The sequence below is a fragment of the Hippopotamus amphibius genome, chromosome 9 (assembly GCF_030028045.1).
Source record: "Hippopotamus amphibius kiboko isolate mHipAmp2 chromosome 9, mHipAmp2.hap2, whole genome shotgun sequence".
Taxonomy (NCBI): domain Eukaryota; kingdom Metazoa; phylum Chordata; class Mammalia; order Artiodactyla; family Hippopotamidae; genus Hippopotamus; species Hippopotamus amphibius.
Genome location: NC_080194.1, coordinates 66,839,464 through 66,852,959, shown reverse-complemented (window position 1 = coordinate 66,852,959; position 13,496 = coordinate 66,839,464). Strand labels below are relative to the sequence as shown.

Genomic DNA, 13,496 nt, shown 5'->3' with positions numbered 1-13,496 from the left:
TCGTGGAGATGTAGGTACAGCGGGTTGAGGCTATTTATGGAATTTAGAGTGAGAATAATGAAAAGTTAATAACCAAGGATGTGGAGGTTATCAGGCTTTTGCAGTTTAATTTGAAATTGCAGGAAAAAAAAAAAAAAAGACTCATGAAACTTAGTCAGAAAACATCTCTGAAAGAGGAAATGCTAAAGATCCTGAAAACAAATACCAAACACAAATGTCAGAGAGTACTTCACTCTGGCATTTGAGTCCCAAAGGAAAAAATTACTTCCTGAAAAAACGTAGGCATGGAGATGTTGATGGGTGAACTTTCATTTTAAAAGGTTATTCTAAATGGCTGTGGTTGTAAATGGAATTTTTAAAACTGTTTTCTGATTGAACATTTAGCAGTCAGGGACTTTACTCACCCCATACCCTTGAGATACTATCTTTTCCTTGGCTGGTACTTACCTATCCTTCAAAGATCAGCTGTGGTAGAAAGAGCACTGGATGGATTCAAGTGGCAGACTGATCACATGCATTTATACCTGGAAACTGAGCCACAGACCTGCAGGCTGCCCTTCACTCTCCATGCTCACTGGGGTCGTCTCATTGGGGAGAGTCCCATACAGCCTAAGGAGAGATGAGGGCCCACAGGACTCCTTTGGAAGCTACAGTCCCTTTGGTAGAGGATTTTGAGGGGAAGGAAGATGTCTATAGAATTTGAGAACATCAAAGCTGGAAGGGGTGTTCTCTGGACCAGTGCCTCCTTAGGGGTCACTGTAAATAATGATAGGAGACCTCAAGTCCTTTCTAATATCTCCCCAAACACAGAAAACCTTAACCATTAACTATTTTCCTACAGAAGTCCACTCAGGTTAACCAAGACATTAATCTTCTTGTCTTTTAGCGAAAGTTATTTTAGCTCACAGTGGTAATACCAGTTTTCTTGTGATGATCAGACATCCTAATTGGTGGTTTGATTTTGGTTAATAAAAAATGAGAAAAATCATGTGACAAAATAGGGCAGAAAAAAACAAAACTACTAATAATTAATTAATGGGTAGGCATTTTTATATCTTCATTTTATTGATGAGGGAACTGAGACTCAGAGAGATGAATGAACTTGTCTAAACCAGTTAGTGGAGTTAGGACTTAAAACTCTGAGTGGCTGATGCCAGACTGTGAGCTGTTTAGTGTTATCATGGGGTGGGGGTGGGGGACTTCTACATAAACCACAGAAATAAGGGGAGAACCCTCAATGGGAAAAGTTAGAAAAGTAAATAAAACTGCAGTGATGAATTAGGTTGAACTAGATAGTTTCAAGTTTCTGAGTCTCTAATAAGTTAAAATCCCCATGTGTTAAACCGTCCACAAGATCAAGAACAATCACTCTGACAGGCAGATCAGTGGTAGCATGTGTTGTGGACAGAGCACTGGACAGGGAATCAAGAGAGTGGGATTCTGGCCCAAGTAGCTAGATGATCTTGTGAACGTCACTTCCCAACTGGACTTCTAGCTGGACCTCTCTCTCCATTAGAATAGTTGGACTTCTTTTAGGGCAGCCAATTTCCCAGGGAGCAAAAGAAGAATCCAACAGGCCTCGTAAGGGCTAGGCCCAGAACTGGCACAGCACACTCTAGCCACATTCTGTTCAACAAAGTAAATCACAAGACCAGCTTAGATTCAAGGGGAGAGGAGACAGACTAGCTGTTCATGGGAAGAGTAGCAGGTGCGTACACGGATGCGAGGAATTGTTGGTGGCCATCTATGGAGACCGTCTACTGCACACATTATGAGCAGAGTTCTGTGATCAAATAAGTTTGGAAAATCTGGGTTAAACCCAATTAAAAAGGTTTCTTAACAGCAAGACTTCCTAGAGTTGTTAAAATGCTAAATCAAGTGCCAAGAATGATATACAGTAAGTAGTAAGTATAAAAAGAAGTAAAGGTAGGAGTTTATTTATTGCTTTCTAACCTAATTTTGCCCTACCTGACCTTCTTATACAGATCAATATGAAGAAGAGGATAAAAATGTAACCAACCTAACAGGAAATATTTATGGTTTAACTGGCTACCATAGACAGTTATAGTCTTTGTGAGATAAAGAATGTCTTTAGGAAGCTGCAAAGGACCTGGACCAACTTCAGTATTTTCTCCATCCTTTGTGGAAACACCCACTTTTCTTGCTAATTAAAGCCTCCTTCAGCATAAACTGAGATTCTGGACTTCTTGTTGCTCAGAAAAAGTCAATCCTATTGCTCATTAAAATGATTTCTTCCTGACTTTAGAATTAGGTTTTTTAACACGTTCCAATTAATTGCGGGAAGATAATAAAATCAAGGGTGACTTTTCAATTCTTTGTCTCATAAGCAACTGGTGTTATTTTTTTGGCTATCCGGTCAACTACAAAGCATAGAAATGACACACTGGGGTGACTGATTCCTTGGACACATGGTATTTGTAGAAGTAGCTTAGTGTGGAAGACGAGAACAAACTCTGGAACTTGATCTGGCTTTGAATTCCTGCTTCTCTACTCCTATTTTTGCTACTCCTTGGAAAACCTTGAGGAAGCTATGTAAGTCCTCTGATCCTCGGTGTACTCATCTATAAAACCTAAACTATGAAGTTTTGGGAGAGATTAAATGTGATATTGTTTGCTTATCTATTTGTTCCTACAATTCATTCAACAAACAGTTATTGTACTTAATGAGTGGCAGGCAGTATAATATGTATAGAGTATATAGTTTAAAAGGGAAATAGACCATATGCAAGTAAACTAATGAATAATAAATTTGCAACTAAAGATTTTTTCCAAGTATTGCATACACAGGTCGATGCCATAATAAGAAATGAGCAGGATGCTGTGATCGTTTACAGCGGGAAGCAGTGTCTTATCTTAGGGTTATAAAGGAATGTCTCTCTGAATTGATATTTAGGTTGAAATATGAAGGAGGAGAAGGAGCCAGTCATGTGAGGAGCAGAGAGAGAAACATTCCAGCCAGAAGAAAACAGCAAATGGCAAATTTCTAACATTATCAATAATTTAGTAAGTTTGAATTTAATGTGAACTGACAGAGGACCAATCTGTCTGGAGCATAAAGGGAGGGGAAGGCTGGAGAGCTCGGCAAAGGAAGGATCATGTAGGATGCAAGTAAGGAGTTTAGACTTCATTCTTATTGCAATAGGGAGGCACTGTGGAATTCAGAAGAGAGAAATCATGATTCAATTTAAAATACTAAAAGATCACTCTAGGTCTCTCTGTAGATTGGATTGAAGGGGAGCAAGAGCGGAGAAAGGGGAAAGAATTAAGACATTGTGGTAGTCCAGAAGAGAGATAATGGAGGTATGTGCTGGGCTGGTGGCACCGGCAATAAAAATAAATCAACAAAATATTTGTCGTTGAACTGGCAGGACTTGGTGATGAGTGGGATGTGGAAGGTGAGAGAGACAACGGGGTCAAAATGGATTTTTCTGGGACTTCCCTGGTGGTGCAGCGGTTAAGAATCCGCCTGTCAATGTAGGGGACACGGGTTTGATCCCTGGTCTGGGAAAATCCCACATGCCTCGGAGCAACTAAGCCCGTGCACCACAACTACTGAGCCTGCGCTCTAGAGCTACTGAGCCCACATGCCTCAACTACTGAAGCCCACGTGCCTAGAGCTCTGCGACAAAAGCCACCGCAATGAGAAGCCCGTGTGTCACAACAAAGAGCAGCTCCACTCACAGCAACCAGAGAAAAGTCCACGCAGCAACGAAGACCCAACACAGCCAAAAATATAAATAAATAAATTAAATAAATAAATAAATAAATAAAATGGATCTTTCTGGATTTTGGTTTAGAAACCATATGCACAGAGACTCCATTTACTGTGTGAAAGGGGAAACTGGAGGAGAAGCAGGTTTGGGGTTGGGATCAGAAGATCTTAAGACTTTCAGTTTGTGCATGCTAAGTTTCTGAGAGAACCAGTTTGAGATGCCAGGTAGGTAAAGAAATACACGAAATGAGATCAGAGATGAGGTCTTGGTTGGAGGTATGAATTTGGGAGTCATCAACATACAGATGGTATTTAAAGCCATGGGACTGGATGAGATCCCTTGGGAGGAAACTAGCAAAAGAAGAGAAGAAAGGCAGGAGGAAGCCTTGAATTGAGTAAGATTTAATAAAGAAGTCAGTGAGAGACTGAAGACTGGCTAGTGGAGTGGGAGAACAAAGTAGTATGATGTTGAGGAAGCTAAGAAAGATAGTGTTTCATAGAGAAATATTTGAGTGCTGCTGGGAAGTCGAGTATGCGAAAGAGTGGTCCACTGGATTTAGTAACCTGGTGTAATGCGGATAGAAATCAGGTTGATGGAAGAAGGAAGGGTGGAAGTGGAGGTGGTGTATGTTGATACCTCTTTTGTGAAATTATGTTAAAATACAGAAATGAAGGTGCTCTAGAAAGATATCAAAGGAAGCACAGCAGAGTTCCTGCTTGTCTACCTCACACCCATTCTGTTCCTCCTCCTTGTAAACTTTTTCTTGGGGCAGCAAAATGCTTAGTCAAGAGTGTTTCCTCCCTTGCTATGTGGGGAAGCCAATGAAACATAAAGGGACTGACTCAGCTATCTTTCCCCCTTCTTCTGCTTACATGGCAGATAAGAGGATGGGAACTACACTGGCCGTATTGCAACCTGAAAAGAACTTGAAAATAGAAGCCCCTGTTGAGGAAGTGGAACAGCAAGATCGGACAGCAGACTAGGGCATCAAGAATATTTTTTGATCTGAGAGATACCATAGATGTTTGCATGTTGGTATGAGCCATCAAGAAGACAGATGGGTGAAGAAGAGCCCAGGGGATAACGACAGGACTGCAGCCCTTAAAAAGGCATGCGTAGAGAGAGCCTGGGTGTCTGTTGATGAATTGGCCTTTGATAGGCTTCTGCAGAGGGTTTAGGACACTTACCAACACTCTTTCCTGAGGAAAATTCCTCCAACAACTCTGACATTCCATTGCTCTTTTCATCCTCCATCCTTTTCTCTATGGACTAGAGTCTCCTGTCTCTTCTTTCCTAAATCCATTCCACATGCTGCTGGCAGAGTGGATATTCCAAAATGCGAATATGATTTTAGAAGACTGTGTAGCTCCTTGTCACCCACAGGATGAAGCTGCACTCACTTCCCTCATATTTAAGGCATTCTCTTTCTAAGACAAATACCTTATGATATCACTTATATGTGGAATCTAAATAGGACACAAATGAACTTATCTACAAAACAGAAACAGACTCGCAGACATAGGGAACAGACTTGTGGTTGCCAAGGGGGAGGAGGATAGGGGAGGGAGGGACTGGGAGTTTAGGATTAGCAGATGCAAACTATTATATATAGAATGGTTAAACAACAAGGTCCTACTGTATAGCACAGGGAATTATATTCAATATCCTGTGATAAACCATAATGGAAAAGAATAAGGAAAAGAATGTATATATGCATAACTGAATTACTTTGCTATACAGCAGAAATTAACATAACATTGTAAATCAACTATACTTTAATTAAAAAAAAAAAAAAGACTCTCTTCCTGGCTTTTCTTTCCAGATTCCTATCTTTAACATTTCATTAAGCATTCCGAGTACCAACAGTGCTTGGCTATTGGCATTTCCCTAATGGTACACTATCTTTCCCACCTCTATACCTCTCTTCATGCTTCCTCCCTTTTCTGATATCCTTCTTCCTTTCTCTTTCACTTACATACTTTCAAGGCACAGCTCAAATGCCAGCTGTGATGCCTCCAATGAGAATTAGTTGTTCTTTCCTCTCATTCTTACAAGAGCAGCTGTCCTCCTCCCATAACGCTTCTCTGCCCCTTCAGAAAGGTGATATAGCTTTTCCCGTTGGCCCCTTCCCACTGGATCGTAAGCTCCTGAGGCTAGGGGCCATGACAGGTTCCACTTTGCAGTCTTGCTCCTCTCCACTCACCTCAATAAATATTTGTTGAATGAATGAATGACTGCTTCCTGGACCAAGCCTCCCTGTTTACTAAGAGGAAAGCTGTGAACATCTGTTGTGTTGCCTGTTTAGCACCCCTTCCCTCCGTTTCTAGTTAACAGCATCCTTCCTTCCTTGAGGGCCTGCAGCTCTTCCATTCCCACCAGCTAGAGTCCTCTCCACACCCCGACCCCAGGCTCCTGCTGTAGCTCCTCCTTCAACTCTGTGAGCTGCCCAGGAGTCTTCCAAAACACTTCTTTTCTTGACTAGGTTGGCTGGAATTTATGGGTCAGAGAGACCACATAAAATATAATTTTATTTTAGGACAATCTTGAAGAGTTAGTCCCTTGCAATACTTTCAAGAATTCCCTTTAAATAATGCTTACTATTCTTAGGTAAAAAAATCAGTTTCTCATATTTCTGACCACAATCCTGCTCCTCTCCAAGAAGGCTCTTAGGTGAGTGGGTTGTGGCTTACTGTGTCCTCTTTGCAGGTAGAAGGAAAGGGTTCTTTGGGTTCACATGACATTCTCTGACCTCCCTGGTCTCCATGACAGCGTATCTTGTTTCCATGACAATGCTCCTTGTCCACTGGAGGGATGCTCGCCCTGCTGGCATTTGTGTCTGAAGCCAAAGCTGGTATTGCTTGTAATCTGGTTTCTCAAGGCTTGGCAGAATCTGTAGTACTTCCTAGTTGCCACCCTCACCTCATCACTGATGGCTCTAAAACCTCCACTGAACCTCTGCATGTCCTCCATTTGCTTCTCGTTAGGGTGAGATTGGATGTGGGGTAGGGTCACCCTTGACCACAGCAGATCTCATGGTTGGGAAGCTGGCTCTCAGACTCAGCTAACCCCTGCTTCCCCACTTCAGGGTTCAATGGAAGCTCCTGGGTTCCAACAAATCCCATGGGAAGAGAGGATAGCTTGAGAGAGTCTGTACCATTGAGCTTCTTTCATGTGGTCAGTCCTCAAATTCTTATAGACATGTCAGGGAATCTGGCCCACCAGGTGACTTCCTCCCAGGGTTCCAAATAGGGCGTGGGCCAGGACCCCTCTGTCCTAATTATTCTCTTCAACTTGTCAGGGTTGCAGCCCAGGGAGAGGAAAGGACCACAGTTTGTCTACCTCTCCACCTGTTTCTTCTCTTCTGCCCTCAGCCCAACCCTTGGTCTTCAATATAGCCTTGGATTATAAAGAATGGGCTTCATTTTTACTTCTCTTTTATATCCTGTCTTTTCTGCTTATAGTTTTATGGCTATATTATTTATACCATGGTAAAAATTCTATATCAAGCGGATATGTAAAATGGGAACAACAGAAATTTAGACTTTCAAACTTATTGCCCTGCCTTAAAATGTCAGTAGCTATTACCTTTCTCTTCATTCCTTCCTTAAGAATCCAATGTCCCTCCTGTCTATCCCGTTCCCCACCTGCTGCCAAGAAAGGTGAGTAACTTACCTGACTATGGAGAAGATCAGGTAATATGCATGCAAATCTACATTAATATTTTTCAGATACTTCCTTTATACCTTTGACTAAAGAACCCTAGTTGATACAAGCAGCGTGATACACAATTCATAATTTGCCTGTGGATAATTTAATCTTTCCTTTTTGCTAAGGCCTTTCCAAGAATTACCCAAAAGGGAGGTGATCCAGAGTATAAAGAGGAAACAGATGGGACCATCACATTGGCAGTGAGTGGGAGCAGGAGACTCAGGTCAGGCTTTGGTGAGCAGAAGCTAATCCCTCCTCCTGATTCCATGAAGTGATGCAAAACACCCTGGAACCCAGATGCCATCTGTGGAGACTGTGGGAAGCAGGGGCAAGAGATCTGACAATTCTAAACCATTGGATAAATCAGTGCATTTGACTGAGCTTAACTAAACACGATTAGGATATGAGGCAAGTTGAGGGCTCAGAGTTAATAAATTAAAAATGGTAATAGATAAGCAAAGAAAGAAGCAATCTGAATCTTCACATTTTTGACTGTGAAAATTATACCTCTCATATGAGGCTAGATTTGTTGCCCTTTCAATCAATTACTATTTTTCCATGCTTTGTATGTGGAAAATCCTGGAAGAATTATAATGAAGCTGTTTATCATCAAGTTTGGGAAGAAGTAGGAGCCCGAGGTAATCAAGAGATTATTAAAAGCCAAAATGTGAAAGATTTGAAGGTTCTTTGGGACCTCCCCCAAGTAGAGGGTCCCAACATGGATCAGTTAGCCCAAATGAGATAAAGATATGAAAAATGACTGGTGTTGGGTTTACCACTGTTGGGGTGGGAGCTTACAGACAAGCAAGGGGAGGAGGCTAGAAAGATCTATGTGGTAATAGATTAGAGTGGAGACATCAGTATGAACTCATGTTTAGCTTAATATAGAGATGATTACATATAGAAATATTTTAGGAGGGTAGGATAGGGAGGGTGGGAGGGAGGCTCAAGAGGGAGGGGATAAGAGGATATATGTATACATATAGCTGATTCACTTGGAGTACAGTAGAAACTAACAACATTGTAAAGCAATTATACTCCAATAAAGATCTGGGAAAAAAATATTTTAGCGGTTTTGTGTGTGTATGTTTTATATCTTTATTGGAGTATAATTGCTTTACAATGTTGTGTTACTTTCTTCTGTACAACAAAGTGAAGCATCTATTTGTATACATATATCCCCTCCCTCTTGAGCCTCCCTCCCAACCTCCCCCTCCCGTCCCTCTAGGCCATCCCAAAGCACCGGGCTGATCTTCCTGTGCTATATAGCAGCGTCCCACTAGCTATCTACTTTACACATGGTAGTGTATATCCGTCAGTGCTACTCTCTCACTACGTCCAAGCCTCCCCATCCCATCCCCCCCCAAGGTATGTATATTATACAAGTTAATATACAGTTACATCCTTGCTCTGGCAGCCTGGGAAATGACACCTCAGTAGCCATGAGGGCTTCTAACCCCTACATCTCAGTTTCTTTTCTCCCCGCTCTCAGTATATGCTTATTTATGAAATTAAGAGCAAAATACGTACCCACAGAAAACACGAAGAGGCACTGAAGTGTCCTAAGGCCTCAGATTAAATACACCCCCAACCACAAGCAAGGGTTTGTAAAAACAGTACCCCTCCCAGCACCGCCCTCCCCCCTCCCATTCAGAATCGCTTCAAGTGGGAGAAGGCAGGCAAGCTGAGGGAGGGCGACAGGCCAGGACCCGCCAACAGGCCGAAGAAACTCCGCCCCCTGCAGCCCTCATCCCAAACTTTTCCTATAAAAACTTTCCCCCCAAACCATCACGGAGTTAGGGGTTTCTGAGCACGAGCCACCCCTTCTCCTTGCAAGGCTCTGAAATAAACCTTTCTCTGCTCCACACTCTGCTGTTTTGGTGTGTTTGGCCTCACTGTGCATCAGGCACACGAAGGGGAAACCCTCCCCAGAGGCCACGGAGCAGCGCCCCGGCGAGGAGAGGCCTTCCCACGGGTGCCCCGCCCCCTCCCTCCCCCACCCCGCCCCCTCCCTCCCCCACCCCTCCCCCCACCCCTCGCCTCAGACCCAAAGCCGGGACCAGGCCCCACAGCGCTTCCCACCTCTCCAGGTCCCAGCCAGCGGCCTGGGGGCTTCGGCAGACTCCGCCGGGGCCTGTGAGGCTGCCTCTCCTCGAGGGCTCCGTGCTTCTCCCCCGTGTGCTCCCAGCGCCGCTCCCGCGAGATTGGGACACCGCCGGCAGCGGCGAGGGCTTCCCGGGCCGCCTCTGGTTTCGCCCGCGCTGCTCTCGGGCCCTCACCAGGTGCCGGCCACACCTCCCGGTCGGATCTCAGTTTCTAATGCCATTCTCCAGTGAAAGGCACCAGAGGTGCCTTGGAGAAACGGCTCATTCTAGGGTTCAGGCAGCAAGTCTACAAAATGAGCCTGAGCCTCCTGTAGAGCCAAAAAGTAAGAAAGGGCTTTAAAAAAAAAAAAACCGCGATGATGTGGGTATGCCCCAGGAGCCAAATGAAAGCGCTCCCAAAGGCCAAAGCTGAACCAATCTGAGTAACAAAACAAAGTATTATCGGATTACAACCGAAAGTATAGAATATCTACAAGTCCCAGCTGATATAAACAAATTATTGAATAAATAAATGGAGGAGAATAGATAAATCTCCTGTGCTACTTTGCCCTCAAGGACTTGAAGCATAACTCCCTTCTAATTAAGGACGGGGTGTGCCCAGTCACTTCCTTCCAAAGAACGCAGCAGAAAAGGGGGATAAAAGTCACTTCCCAGTGGAAAAACTTGAAAAAGGCTACCTCAGCCAGGTGGACATGGTCAACGTCAACAGTGATTAAGTCATGCACCCGGGATATGATGTAATGAGAATGGCACTTCAGCTCTCCTTCCCAAAACTCATAATCCCTGTCTAATTATGAGAAAACATCAGACAAACTCCAAGTGAGGGACAGTCTGTAAAATACCTGATCACTACTCCTCAAAACTGTCCTAGTCATCAAAAACAAGATAAGTCTGAGAAACTGTCACAGCCAAGAGGACTAAGGAGACAAGATGATGAAATGTTAATATTGGTGTCCTGAATGAAATTCAGGAAGAGAAAACGGTAAAAACTAATGCAATCTGAATAAAGTATGGTCTTTAGTTAATAATGTATCAACCTCAGTTCATTAATTGTGACAAGTAGGCCTACAAGGCCTGCACGTGCCCAGCCTTAAGACCAAAGAAAGAGCCCGGAGTCAGCACCAGAGTTATCAGTGGTTCAGGGATAAGGTACTTAGCTGTCTGGAGCAAGGCCCTGGAGTGACGCCCCACTTGTGTGCCGCAGCTAGCAGGCAGAACATGGCGGCAAGCTTCACTCCCGGGGGTGGGGGAAGGGGAGACTGCCAGTTACAGGTTGGCTCATTAGTTACCAGGGGGCACGCCCCTCACCACCCCCTTTGATAAAAACGAGCACCAGCTGAGGCAGGGGCTACCAGGTAGGAAGGTCCGTCAGGTGCATAGGGTTTAAGTGAAGCAGGCACTGATTGGGCAGGGGATGTACAGAGAGCAAGAGAACAGCCATTTTAAGTGACCTGACCATATAGTAGTTAACAGAGGGAATTGGCTGGAGGGTATATGGGAATTCTCTGAACTATTTTTGTAATTTTCCCGTAAATCTAAAACTATTCTAAAATAAAGAGTTTATTTTAAAATGGCTGGCATTACAACATGTGGCAGAGTGGGAAAAAAAATCACTGATAAACTGGAATAATTTTTTTTCTTTCTCATGTGACAACCAGGGATGTTCCTTTAATTCTCCAAGCCTGTTTATTCATTGGATGGAGGATAATACATATGAGTTCCCTCTCTCTCCCTGTCTCCCTCCCTCCCCTCTTCCCCATCCTCCTCCCCCTTGCCTCTTAGGGCTGAATCCAGCATTCTGCAGCTTCACTTTGAGAACAGTCCATCTACTTTAAAAAGCCTTTCTTTTCTTGCTCTTGGTCCTCTGTTCTGGTCATGTCGTTTGGTAAGCTAATTCCTGCATTCATGCTTACTGAGAGGTCCTTTCCTGATAACATCTTTGTCTTTTGACAGTGACTCACTCCTAACTTGGAGCGCAGGGGCAGGTGACCCAGGTAGGAGGCAGATGGCTGTCTGCTTGTCCATCAGGCCAGCCTTCTGGCCCTTTACTTGGTAATCACTGCTCCAAAGCACATCCTTAATTAACATTTATGAAGCATGTCTGGTGTAGCGGTAAAGGACACTGAATGAGGGAGGCTAAAGCCTGAGCTTGAGACCCAGCTCTGCCACCAATCGTGCGACCTTGGGGGAGTTTCTGCTTCCCGCAACCTTGATTTATTCATCTCTAAGATGGGGAAGCAAATGGCCTTGTCCCTGTCACAGAGTATGAGGACCAATGAATAAACAGACTCTCAAATTTCTATCAATATCAAATTTCTAGGGCTTCCTAGGTGGTGCAGCGGTTAAGAGTCCGCCTGCCAATGCAGGGGACACGGATTCAATCCCTGCTCCAGGAAGATCCCACATGCCGTGGAGCACCTAAGCCCATGCGCCACAACTATTGAGCCTGCGCTTTAGAGCCTGTGAGCCACCACTATTGAGCCCATGTGCTGCAACTACTGAAGCCCATGCGCCTAGAGCCTGTGCTCCACAACAAGAGAAGCCATGGCAATGAGGAGCCAGCACACCACGATGAAGAGTAGCCCCCACTTGCCGCAACTGAAGAAAGCCTGCACACAGCAAAAGGAGACCCAACACAGCCAATAAAATAAATAAATAAATAAATTTAAAAATGCTAAAAAAAAAAATTTCTATCAGCAGGATTTGCTGATAACATAGGGTAGTACTTGGCAGTACATAGGTAGCACACATCATTGTTAGGGGAACCACTGACCAAAACCACCCGCCCTGGCCAGGCACGATAGTAACCACTTGCACGAGTTATCTTACAACAGGAGGTCCTGGTAAGGAACGTGGACAAGCTACCACCAACCAGAAGAATTCGGGAGAGGTCCAAAGGAGAGAGGAGATGCCAGTCCATGTGTCCTATCAATCTTCCAGAATCCATCTTGGCTGAACCATGTGTGCACCACTAGGAAGGACCCTGAGGCACAGTGATTGGTCAGAGACAACCCGAAAACTAACCCCATTACCATAAAACCCGAGACTGCGAGCCACATGGCAGAGCCATCCTCCTGGGTTCCCTTATCCTGCTGCTCTCGGGCCCGGGGCATCTTCCCGATAAAGTCTCTTGCTTTGTCAGCACGTGTGTCTCCTCAGACAATTCATTTCTGAGAGGTATATGAGAGCCCACTCTCGGGCCCTGGAAGGGATCGCCCTTCCTGCAACATCCTAAGAGAGATTCAGCGATGCCCAGTGAGGCCAAACTGAAATGTCAGAGTTTCGAGCGGAGAAAAGTTTATGGCATGGCTAAGCAAAGAGAACGGGTGGTTCCTGCTCAAATAATCCCGAACTCCCTGATGGTCTTCACTGTGAAATTTTTATAGGGAAAATTTGGGGGGAGGGCTGCAGAGTGTGTGACTTTCTTCTGATTAGTTGGTGGTGAGGTAACAGGGTGGTGCCCCAGGAACCTTGTGCTCAGCCTGAAGTTACCATCCTCCCCCTGGATTGGGGCCTTTGTTCTTGCAGAAGAACTCAAAGACATTGTTTTATATATTTACATCCCTTGAGGAGGAACCAGGATCCTGCTTTAATCGCTGCACCATGGTTACTTGTAACCGTTCCTCCTTTGTTTCTGCGCTCCCTATTTCCTTGATTAGTAGCTGTTTGAATCTTCCCTTTGGAACTCAGGGAAGGTCTAGGAGGCTGAAACCTTTATCCTGCAAATAAGAAATGAAGAACCCGGAAAGGCTTTTGTGCCCAGGAGGGCTCCACAGGTTCCTGCTTGGTTTTACTTGCAGCTATGAGAAGCAAGCATTCTGATTTGGATTTCTTGGGGTTTGTATCCTGTCATAACATTAAAATAATCATACAAATCTGAAAAGAAAAAAAAAAGAAGGCAATAACAGAAACAGGACTCATTTATCTCATAGGTTTAGGCTACACATTT

The 13,496-nt window shown here is 44.3% G+C and overlaps 1 protein-coding gene across 2 annotated transcripts in view; it reads right to left on the bottom strand.

The window, feature by feature from the left end:
* CCDC90B (coiled-coil domain containing 90B) overlaps positions 1 to 9,599 on the bottom strand; it is a 148,705-nt gene extending 139,106 nt beyond the window's left edge. The window contains exon 1 of one of the 2 annotated variants that reach the window (XM_057748715.1): positions 9,525 to 9,599. The gene's annotated coding sequence lies outside the window, so the exon portion shown is untranslated. The remainder of the gene's footprint in view (positions 1 to 9,524) is intronic. The other variant, XM_057748716.1, reaches the window with a different exon arrangement.
* Positions 9,600 to 13,496: the final 3,897 nt, after the last annotated feature.